Source organism: Catharus ustulatus, chromosome 1 (assembly GCF_009819885.2).
Source record: "Catharus ustulatus isolate bCatUst1 chromosome 1, bCatUst1.pri.v2, whole genome shotgun sequence".
Classification (NCBI taxonomy): domain Eukaryota; kingdom Metazoa; phylum Chordata; class Aves; order Passeriformes; family Turdidae; genus Catharus; species Catharus ustulatus.
Genome location: NC_046221.1, coordinates 64,101,637 through 64,111,284, shown reverse-complemented (window position 1 = coordinate 64,111,284; position 9,648 = coordinate 64,101,637).

Below are 9,648 nucleotides of genomic sequence, written 5' to 3'. Positions count from 1 at the left end.
TTCATCTGACACAGTAGGGAAAAACTGGGAACTAGGATAACAAGGATGGCAAGATTAAGAAATATGCATTTTAATAAAGGGATTAGAGAATAGATTTACATATCTTAAAACTAGAGAAACTTAGAAAGTGAGTAGTTTTCTGGATGGGTTCTGATTTTTACCTTCTCAGTCAGTGTGTTCATTTTCTTTGGCTATCATGATGACTACTGAAATGCTATCCCAGGTAGTTGTCCTCTGCTAGCTTTTATGAGCTGGATGGCTGAAAATACTATCCTACACTATGTTGTTTCCACCTCTGCCTCTAGACCAAGGAAGAATGAATGTCCAGTTACTGTCCTTTCTGGGATGGGAGGACTTGATCATACAGGAACTCTCAAAAGAGGTACTGGCTGGCATGTAATTGCCTTTACCTTCTAGGAGAATGCTTTTCTCTTGAGCAGACAGGGCAGAAAGCTATGGGTCTGGGTGCTGAGTGCAGTGCAGCAGTCTGTGTTTGGGAGGGAGGAGCAGAACAGGATCGTATTCATGTGAAGCCCCTGCTTCCTGTCGCACTGTATTTGACCTGGCATAAGCAGCTGACATAACATCACCGTGGGCGTTGACAGCGTTTTCTTTTAATATTAAATTTGGGGGAAAAAAAGTTAATAATTGTTTTCTTCTTAAAAGGAAGGAGAAAACCCCAAAGGATCTTGGCTGGCTCTACATGCCCTATAGGTATGTCTGGTTGTTTTTGATGAACAAGGTGCTGTCCTCCTGTTTACCTCTCTCAAAGGAAGTGTCTGTTGACACAGTCTGCATTTCAATCATCTTTATTATACAGCTCTCTGGGAAGCCTCCAGGGCCAGTTAAGCCAGCCCTGAAAGAAGCTTCTTGGTCACAAAGAGAGAAGAGTCAGAACAGACACCCACAGTTTGTATTTCTTTATTTGCAGAGATCTCTGCCCTGATAACCTCAGACCCCAGAGCAGCTGAAGTTGGCTGAGTTTGGAGTGGTTCAGAGGCACAGAGGGCAGGTCTCCAAGTGGCTTCTGTATCCACCCATGCACTACAGCCAGAATGTGGCTGGGTGTGCCGACAGTGCTGTCTGATAGATGGATTCTGTGTCCAGCCTCGTGGAGGCTGGGGTTTCCCTGCAGTGGGAGAGATCCCACTAGGTGGGTGCTTCCAGGCTCAGAGGCATCTTTCCCCCCTCACATCACTCTGTGCCACGAGTTTCCTGTGCATGCTGTCACCCTGCTTGGTGCCCTTAGTGTGGCTCAAACCTCACAAGGCTTCAAGTGCCATGATCTGTGACAGGTTTATTCACTGAATGGCATCCAAAGCGTTGCAAGTTGTGGGTTTGTGTTTGTGTCCAGAAGGTTAGGTCCTGAATTCAGCAGAAAACTGCTGTTGGTTGTGCCATCAAAACTGTCATTACTGAGGAGAGAATTTCACTTCAGATTGAAGTTTATGCATCGAAAATGAACCTGTGTGGGTAGTGAACTGTAGGTGATGTTTTGGGAGTGTGTTTTATTATTCCATGCTTGTGTGTTTTGAATAGGGGAAGTTAGCTTTGGCTTGCACTGATGTGCTATTTTCCTCTAGTGCTCAATGGTGAGCTATAGATAGATGCTTGTGAAAATGATGCTACACAAAGAGCATCCATCTTCTTGGCAAAAGGTGAGGCCCTGACTGGCCTCAGTGTGCCCTCGAGGACTCTTTCTCCAAATCTGTGCAGCTGCTGACACCTCTGAGGGGCTAAACCCATCCATCTTTTGGAAGAAGAATGACTTTCTACCGCACTAATAGAGAATGAGTTATAAACCTTCCTCTTTCAAGTTTTCTGCCGTCAGGACATGAAAATTTATTTTATCTTCGATAGCTCCTACCTTAAGTCAGGCACAATCTCTATTAAAAACTGTTATCCGGAAAAGCTACAGATGGTTAAGAAACAGTGTCTGAGTGACCTGGTTGTCAAGTGTAAGGTGGTACTTGAGGTACATGGGGAGCTGCCTAACAGCTGAACGTTCAAATATTAATTAATGTAATTTGCAGCATCATGCACTAATGATGAAAGCAGCTTGTGTCTTCATTGTAGCTGAAGATTTCAAGGGTCAGATTCACTGAAAATATAAACAGTGGTGCAAATTATATGTTAGAGCACAATTGTTTCCCTGCAGGCTATAAATAACTCCTATTTTAAGACACTGGGGGTTATTTGTCTCCTGTGGGAGAGACTGTATTCTGTGGTGTAGCTGACCAGAAAATGGTTGTTAGTGATAAAGTGGTGTAATTTGCATTGATTTATTATTCATTGGCTGTGCAGATCAAGTGCAGCTTACTCAGCAAGAGGGATTGATACCAAATTCTTTTGTCGCTTAAACAAATATCCCTGCTGAGTATAAGTGAGAGATGTGATTGTAACAGAAGAGTCGTGTTATCAGACGCCTAACTTATAACTCTCTCCAATCTGAATCAAACTTACTGAGAATTTGACTCCAAACTTAAATTTGGCCTACCTGGCCAAACAGGGTTTCATAACTATTGGAAGTAGATGGATATTAAAAAAATTAAAAAGTAATTCCTTGAGTTTGTCTAAATTTCCCACACTGTGTAACATGCATCCTGCTTTGGAAGTTCTAGTGCTAGTGTCTACCAACTTGCACCCATAATAATAGGCCTTTATTGCCTACTGTTTTAGTGTGGGCAAAATTGAGTTAAGGATAGGACATGATCATTATAAGGATTTCTTCTGAACATGTTAGCTTCAGAGTTTCCAGGTATTTTGGGACATATTATGATTGATGTGAGAGTGATGTTATCAATGTCTACTTTGATGTTCTCTGAAAACTGTACCTCTTGGAAAAAAACTACTTAAAAGACTGCTTGTTGGATTTCTCTTCTCTTGCTCCTCACCTTTTAAATCAGTTTTCTCTTCGTGGTGGTTGTGGGAGAAAACCTGGAAATATGAATCAAATGCTTCCTCCAAAAAATGGAGGAATATATTTCTTAAGTGTTATTTTGAAGTTATTCTTGAGGGAAAGGAGGGTGTTTTATGCTCATATTCATTATCTCCAGGTGTGCATGGCCATTGCTGCAGGTGTTGAACCCATTCTTCCCTGGACTATTATCAGCAATGATTTCACAGATTATTCTGCAATTCCACTGTGATTTTGGCTGAGAAAAAAAAAAAAAAAGTAAAATTAGTTACAACATGGGAGGTAAAGCAATGCTGGAAAAAAATTCTTCAAGGTTTTCTGGTGATTAATTTTTCACAGTACATTGACTGAGCATCAGTCTCCTTCCACAAGTCTTCATCTACAATCAGCCTTTGAATAAACACCCCCTGTCCTGCCATAGACTGTTGCTGTTTGCAGCCTTGAATGAACTTGTGGAAAGAGTACTGTAACTATAAATTACTCTTTTTGGGCCAATTGTTCTGGGGAAATCTGAACAAAATAATAATCTTGGAACTTAACTGTTCTCCTAAAAGAAGCATGTCCTATCCTTTTAAAACAGGACAATTTTGCAGCATATTCCTTCACATTTTTGCTAAAGGTTAACAAAATTGTTTAGACAGCTCTAGTTGGTGTACATCAATCTACTTTACAACCAGCTGATTAATGTGACTGATTTCTGCAGCAAATTTCTCTAATCACTTCTTATTTACAAACCAGGGTGGTTTTGTTTAAAACAGCTATGCTGTGAGTGTTCATCCATCTTAAAAGTTCATTCCTTGACTGAAGTAAGTTTAGGAAACACAAGTCTAATGAACCTCTGTGACAAATGGTGCCCATAAAAGAAGAGGTCATATGCAACATCTCTGGTAGCAGTAATCCCTCTTGTCATCTCCTACAGATGCAGTAAAAAAAATAAATTCTTGAAGTAAAGAGAAAGGAAATCATAGTGAGTGTAGGCAAATGAGAGAAACAGCTACTCTGAAGCCTGCAAGGAGCTGTGCAGGAAGCCAGAAAACTGTGGATTTTCATTATCCAGGCTATTGGCTGACAGCTGGTGATGTGAAATAATCTACAGATTTTTTTTTTTTTTTTGAGAACTTATTTAAACCTCATAGGCTTACTCTACTGGGAATTACAGAGGCTGCTTCTTTAGAAAGAAGTTAAATTATTCAGTCTTTTTTCAAGTGGAGTTAGGCGCTGGCCCGATGTCTCTGTTGTAGTACATTGTGCTTCGTTACAGACTACAAGTGCTGAATCCCTCTGCATGTTTATTCTGTTGATAAATATCACCCCAACTGGTATTGCACAAACTTCTTCCAATGGTAAACATAAGAAATATTCAGCAACTGTGTCCCTATAGAGAGCTCAGTTGGACAGAGCCCACAGGTACTGGGATGCAGTGCATGCAAAACTATTCACTTTATATTAACAAGGCAGTGTAGCTCTGTGGAGTTGTAGCATGGCAGAAACAAGTCTCAGAGGTTTTGGATGGTCAGATTTGTTCTGCAGAATCAGCATAACTTGTGGCATGCTGCTGATTCGGAAACAAAAAATCATATAAGTGGGTATATGAATATTTAATTCAGTATTTAAGGCCTACTGAGAATCCCTTAGTCACCTTCAGCAGTCGCTATGCTTCTTATTTTTAAAGCAGGGATATTTTCCCTTAACTTCTATGACTTGTTTCCTTCTACCACTGTGTATGTCTGTGAACGTATTCTAGACATGGCTTTCAGGGTAGAAGTAATTCTGCAGTTTTCCCTTTGCTGTCTGTACCTTCTCTTCTGATGACTCAGATGTGCTTGTACATGAATCCTTTTTGAGAAAAATATGTGATACTTCCTAGTGCTGATTTCACCAATTCTTTTAGACTTAGGTTGCAGATCAAAATTCTGACCAATGTCACCTTCAGTTTGACATTTTTTTTTAGCATCTCTCACAAAATGTTATCTGATGTTTTTTGGATACTTGAGGACTTAAGAAGAAACTGCTGAAGCTCTTGCCCCCCCCCTTACGATTCTGCCTCTCAGCCTTGTTTTTCTGTTTTTGGCATGTGCTCATTTGTCCTACTGTCCCTTTAGACTGCTTCTACAAAAAGTCTCCCAGACATTGTTTTAATTACTTTTATTCTGGATTTCCCTATACTTTACACTTCTGTAAATAAAAAAAATAACTTTCTTTTAGAAGCACTTAACATTCTACCTCTATTCTATCTGTAATTTGTACAATTTTTGGACACTGACTCTTGCTCTCCATCTGCCCATGGTATACCTTCCTCCCTCAGATTTTTGCTAGAATTTAAAGTGGAACTTCAGTGGTTTTGGTCTTTCTTAGGAAAACCTCATCAAGATATGCAGATCCTTTCCCATTTACACTTTTACTGCAACTTCTGCAGAAAATCTGGATTCTGGTGATAAGAATTCTCCCAGTTCCTAGTGAAGGCCTGTAAGTAAGATTGGCAGATGAGAGAAAAGCTTGGGCTATGTTTCTTCTGGGTGACATTCAAGAAGTTAGAATATTTCTGAAGGGATGATCTGTGTCACTGTGTGGAGTGGAAGTATGTTTTGTTAAGGTTGTTCCAGCAGTTGAATACGTCAAGAAAGGATGGGAAAGGGTCTGAAGATGCTCATGTGATATTCATGCCTGGCTTTATTGTGCAGGATGTCAAAAAGGGAGAAGATGCATTACTGGACAATGAAAGAAGAGTATAACTGATAGAAATGATAGTGATCTTAATTGGAGTGGCAGGTCATTTAATGAAAGGTTTGTGCTTAACTTGGTAAAGTGATTGGTTGTGGTCAGTTAGAAACAAGGAAAAGGTTTGTACTTAAATACCAGGTTATTAGGGAAGGGGAATCTGAACTACCTATGAAGACAAATATTGTAGAGAACAATCGGTGCATAGCAGAATAATAATCTTACTGGAACAGCACTTGCTGCATTCAGGAAGAACAGTAAGAGAAAGTAGTATACTACCCATGAGTGTAACTGTGAAAGATCATTTAAAAAAACCCAAATCACCCTACTTCCTTCCCACAAACATACCAAGAAAGGACATAGTGAATAAAAGAGTATCTGTTCTGTTTATAGCGGCTAATAATGAGATCATAGAAAAGCTAGACTTGGGAAGTACAGTAATTTCACGATTATAAGCTGCACTGAGTATAAGCCACACTTCCGGGTGCCAGCAACTTTTCATTCTTTGTCCATATATAAGCCGCACCTGATTATAAGCCGCACGTTGCAATACAGAGTGTGATAAAAGGTATCTGTTCTATCACCATCTGTTGAGGGTGGGGGCAGTGATCCTTATCTCAACGGCAGATATTCTGCTAATGGGCCATCCATTGAAACCAGGCAGGGCATTGTTCTTTATCTTTTCACAACCCATCCTTCCTCCAGCGAGTAATTTTCTGCTAATGGCCCATTGAGTCCCACTGTGTGACTGATAAAATTACTTCATCCCATTGGGAGATGCTCCAGCCAGGAGGAAGAGCCCAACATTTCTTACCAAGATAAAAACACAGGTTTTGGGACACTAAGGGAACCCCTTTCTCCACTGGACTCCAGAGGAAAACTGGGTTTCTCCACATGACCACTGGACCTCCGGAGGGAAACTGCACCTTCTACAGAATCACTGCTCCAACTGAATCACATCTGTCACTGCAAGAGGACTGCAACCATCATTTAATCAACTGCTGCCAACACCCTGCCTGACGGGGTGTCAGGTTGTACTCTGACTTTGTCAGGGTTTGGAGTTTGTTTCTTTGTTGTACTGTATTTCTATTTTAATTTCCCTAGAAAAGAACTGTTATTCCTAATTCCCATATTTTTGCCTGAAAACCCCTTGATTTCAAAACTATAATAATTTGGAGGGAGGGGGTTTACATTCTCCATTTCAAAGAAAAGTTCCTGCCTTTCTCAGCAGACACCTGTCCTCCAAACTAAAACAGCAACTTTTCGTTCTTTGTCCATATAAACCACTCTGATTATAAGCTGCACTTTGGGTTCAGACCAAAATTTTAGTCAAAATGGTGCGGCTTATAATCGTGAAATCACTGTAACTTAAGATCAAGTGATCAGGAATCGATTTACAGTAATTTCACGAATACAAGCCGCAGCAATTTGACAAAAATTTTGGTGGAAACCCGGAAGTGCGGCTAATAGTCGGGGGCGGCTAATATGTGAATAATTTTCTGACATTTACAACCCCAGACATGCCAGCCAGGGCGCCGAGCCAAGCACCTGCCAGTAAAAGCCGGCATTCCGCGATTGTTACTGTGTTACTGTGTTGCCCTGGCTCCCTGCAGGCAGCACGGGGGGCGGGGAGAGAGGCGGGAGAGCTCTCTTCTTTCCTCCTCTGCCGTGGCCCGGGGAGGACGGGGGGCGGGGCGCGCCGCCATTGCCGCGGCCCGGGGAGCCGACGGGGGCCCTGCGCCGCCATTGCCTCGGCCCAGGGAGGACGGGGGTGGGGCGCCGCCATTGCCGTGGCTCCGGGAGCCGACGGGAGCCCCGCGCAGCCATTGCCGCGGCCCGGGGAGGCGGGGGGAAGTGCGCGCTGCCATTGCCGTGGCTCAGGGAGGAGGCGGGGTGCTTTGTCCGCGCCCGCCGCCGGCGCCACGGGCGCGGGAAAGCTCCGTCCCCGCCCGCTGCTGTAGGAGCGGGGGAAGCTCCGTCCCTGCCTGCCACCGCGGGGCAGCGCCGACCCGGGGTGACCGAACCCAGTGGCAGCGGCGGCCGGCCCCGAGCGGCAGCGCCGGGCTGGGCCACCTGGCCCCGTCAGCGGCCCCTAGCAGGCCGAGCCTGCACAGCCTTAGCTCAGCCAGTAAACCCCGCCCTCCCGCGGTTCTGTTACCAATTGCACGCGGGTCCTCGCTGCGAACGACAGAGCGGCTTATATTCGGGTGCGGCTTATCTATGGACAAAAACCGAAATATTTGCCAACACCCAGAGATGCGGCTTATACTCAGTGCGGCTTGTATTCGTGAATTTACTGTAATTAAAATGAAGGGAGGATTAAAAGTTTGTCCTTAATTAAAATTTGTCTTTGAGAGATAGCTAACATGAGTTTGCCGAACTGCTAGCAATGTAAGTTGACTGCACTGAGAGTTCATGGACCTGAATAGAGCAGGCACTAGGAGCTTGTGAAAGCACTCCAGCAGTCTGAATTTTGTGTCCTGAGGAAGGAGAAGTTGTCAGAAAAAGTTGAAATTTAGAGTTGCTAGAACTCGGGCTGTATGGAAGGTAACAACTGAGGTTTATACACATAGAAAAAGAACATTTGAACCATATACATAACTTTCAAATAGCAAGAGGACTAGTATGTAACACTGCCGCTCATGCAGGGATTAAGCATAATTTAGAAGTGACCTCTGTGTGAAAAAACCAACTCTCCCCTCATACCCATTTGAGGAAACCCATGCGGCGACCACTGGGAGAAAAAATCTGAATGTGATGGAAAGAAAGCTTGAACATGGCAATGTTCCTGAACCACATAGGAGTAGATGAACTTTCTAAGTGCCCACTCAGAAATTGAAGGTATGAGTGCAAGGATTTTTAGCAGATCCTTCAACACTCACTGCCCACCTCTGCGCTCTATGCTTTGTCCTTAATTGTGTCTCCTGTCTAGAACAGGAATAGTTTTGTGGTGTCACAGTGCTTGGCATTGTGGCTCTTGAGTATCATTGCATCAGTTCAGGAAGGCCTAAAGTATGTAAACTTTAGGAACAAGTTGAAGAAGAGGGTGTGAAAAGAACATTAAATGTGATGCCATGCTAGTAAACTGAAGGGTTTATTTGACAGTTTTCTGACTCAACAGAGATTGTAACATGACCTGCTGTTGTACCCTTTCTACCCTGTCAGAAGGCAGTGGCATTTTTGGGGCACTCAAGGGGAGAATGCTGTCAGACTGGTTAAAATAAAGTACAGAGTGAGAACTTTAAGATGCTGAGACTGGAAGAAAGTGACTGAAAGGGTATGACTGAACCTGATACTCAGACGGAGAGAATGAAATGTCACAAGTGATGTTAAATTTGCTGTGTAAACAACTCCCAGAGTTGGCATCAATTGAAGGAAGAGGATGAAGCTTTGTAGGGAAGGCATTTAGTGTTAGGGGAAGTTAATTTATGTTTGTGGCAAAATGTAGAATTTGAAAATTTGGGTGGTAAAATGATGCACGTGTTTAATTGCAGAGGAGATGTCTTGGAAGGTGAAAAGATGTGCCTAACAGCATGGTTTCATAAACTTCCAAGGCTCCTGGCCAATGCCCCTCTTCTTTCTTTCCAGACCACCTTAGACTGCTTTGGCAATCCCTAAATGGAATCTGAACCATCATTGCAGAGGTGAGGGCTAAAGTTTAATTGTGTTAAACTGGGAAGAATACTGTGGCTGTAAGAAGTGCCTCTCAATGTAATGGGCTGCCCAGAAGAGAGAAGTATCATTGACAGGAAAGACAGACTGACTTGAAATCTCAGTGAGGATGGATGTCAGAGCAAGGATGAACAGCAATATCAGAAGGAGGGCCATGTAGGAGGGAGATCCTTGAGACTTGCCCAGGAAGAGATCATGAATTACTGTGGTGAAAGCACTTTAATTCAAAGGGAAACAGCGGAAACTGGGCTGGATATGATCCAGTATAGATTTGGAAGAGAGGAAGCGAGTGCAGTGGCTTTAGCCTGCACTTGCAACAAGTTTACAGACAAGGGAAAAGG